At 33.8% G+C, this 2648-nt stretch overlaps 1 pseudogene; it reads left to right on the top strand.

The window, feature by feature from the left end:
* The first annotated feature begins 237 nt into the window (after positions 1-237).
* Positions 238-2179, top strand: LOC108691839 (annotated as a pseudogene).
* The last annotated feature ends 469 nt before the right edge of the window (positions 2180-2648 follow it).

Genomic DNA, 2648 nt, shown 5'->3' with positions numbered 1-2648 from the left:
TTTCAGAAAATCCGATTTTTAAAACACGTTCATTCATTTAGGAAAAAATTGAAATTAAGGATTCTCAATACCAATGGAAATTTCAAGAATTACAGAAACGTAGTATCTCGAGAAGCTTGAGGGAAATATTCAAGGATCGTGTCTAAGGACTTGGAATGCACTCGGCATTGAAGACGCGATGCAACCTCGCATTTTGCGCTGCACACGTACTTACATTTCCGTAAACATCGCGTCTCAATGTATCATTCCTCGAGGTAATCGTTTATTTTACATGCAACTTTGGAGTCGAGTGGGACTTACTAATTGCGAGATTGCAAAATTGAGCGATCGCCAACAATGTTACAATATTATACGAGCTTAACAATCGTGTACGCATGAATTGACTGCAAAACAGTCGCACATTTCCCCAAATCAAGGCCACTCGAAGATCACATGAATTAACATGAATTACAATTTAATGAGGTGTAATAATTTTCGCAATAAAATTACTTACAAGTTTAAAATTATTAGCATCAGATTATTAAAATATCTTTTCCAAGATACCTATGAACATTAATTTTATTAAATTCCTTGTCAACTTAATTTATGACATTACTATTCTGATTCTGTTAGAATTGCGTACCAAGACTGAAAATTAATCCGGCGTGCAGTTTACAGAAATGAAGTAATATATAAATTCACGCCGAATTATTTAAGCACTAAAGATCCAACTTAAACTTGACTATTTAAGATTTTTATTTTCTATTTATTGTATACAATGATCCAATATCGGTGTATTGTATTTAGCGTGATTTTCAAAGTGTTCACGCACGTATTGAACGTATTTGCGCGCAAAATATCTATTTCTAAACGCAACGGTATGTGTCGCGTGCGCTTCATCAACGTCTATTATGCAGTGGTAAGTAATATGCAAACGTAGGAAACATTACGTTCACAGGTACTTACCGCTTTTACGTAAGAGACGGCTTCAAAGAACTGCAGTACGTATATACAAATGCATACACTTTATACATGTACATACATAGATCTTAATTGCAAGGTCGTGCAAGACATCCCGTTACATCGCTGATATCAACATAACTCTATGTTACCACGTTAACATAAATTAAATAGTAATAAAACGTTGCGTGCTCACGTTTCGCCGATCGACCTCGACCAGCATACCGTGAACTCCACATCCCCGTTCCACAATTAGTCGATTTTTTTAATCAAAACCATATCGCAAATTGAGAGGCAACTCGAAAGGTTTAATAAGGTTACATGGACGATAATTTAATGAGATTGTTAATAATTTCGTATTAAATTCTAATGCTTTATACGAGTATTAAACCTTAACATTTCCACGTACATAAATTATTGAAATTTTTAAGATTATAAAGTAACCTTGATCTAAGATTACCTTATATAAGTACACAGTTAGACATCAAAGAAACGACTGTAATTCATGAGTTAACTTTTCATTAAATTCTAAGTGTGTCAAAATGTAAATCATTTTTGCAATTAGTTTCGAATTAAACAACGTCCATATTAATAAATACTTATTAAATAATATCTGAATTAAATTTAGCATATTTTCTCGAATTAAGTTCTTTAACTCCATTGTAATCAAATTAATGATATGTTGAATTATAGAAATAACACGATGACTTACAGAAATGATTAAAAATTATTTAAATTGAGTATAATGTGACATTAAATTTAACAATATACGAATAATAATTTAACAAGATATCGTTATTAATTTTACGTAAAACACAAATTATAAATTTTGATGAGTCCTTACATCTAAATAAAAGAAATTGAGATTTTTTTTAAATTTATCAGACAATGATCTTGATCTAAAAACCCATTTAATATATGTGTGTTGTTTCTTTTTTTCCATTTTATTTACGAATCGTAAACAAATTCTAGACGATTAGAAGATACCACGAGCTCAGTATTTTTTTTTTTTTTTTTAGGCTCTGCGGTACTCGTCGTCCTCTTTCGCGAAAGTGGCGATAAGGAGCGCCGACAAAATGGCGAGGCGACGACGAAGATACGCGGGAAACTCGCTCGTGTGTGGTATGACCCATTGGCCCAGTTTGCACAGGCGGTAATGCCCATCTCGTCGTCGCGAAAGGCCGCGTTGCGTGCCGAACTCCGCTACGCGAACTCACGCTTGAACGCGGCGCTGCGCTAAAGCGTGATTTACACAGGGCGACTTTTATTCGCTAAAAGCTGTGTCTAGTGACGTCATCGCTACTAAAAACTTCTTCTAAACGTGGGTGTCTTGTAGCGTACAGTCGTCAACGCGGCGAATACCGCACTAAGAGAAATGATTTTGTTACAGAAACAAATCAAGGGAAAGCAAATGTGACATTTGTTAAAAAAACGATCGATTTGTTACGATTGCAAATTAATTTGTCAATGTAATAAATAATCAATAGTATCGCTAACAAATAAAAGGCTCATATATATATATATAAAAGTCGTAGACGGTTGCAGGATCTCAAATCATAAGAAATTAATCAATTCTAGTCAAGTATTTTCTTTATATTTGATTGTGTTTGGTCGGTTTCCTACGACTTAAAACGATCATCTACGAATTCTATGTAAACGAAAGTTTATCCAAAAGATAGATTAGATTCTATATAGTTTGCTTCAGTTAC

The sequence above is a fragment of the Atta colombica genome, unplaced genomic scaffold (genome assembly GCF_001594045.1).
Source record: "Atta colombica isolate Treedump-2 unplaced genomic scaffold, Acol1.0 scaffold53, whole genome shotgun sequence".
In the NCBI taxonomy this organism is placed as follows: domain Eukaryota; kingdom Metazoa; phylum Arthropoda; class Insecta; order Hymenoptera; family Formicidae; genus Atta; species Atta colombica.
Note: the sequence above shows the minus strand (reverse complement) of the source record. Positions and strands in the feature narration are given on the sequence as shown.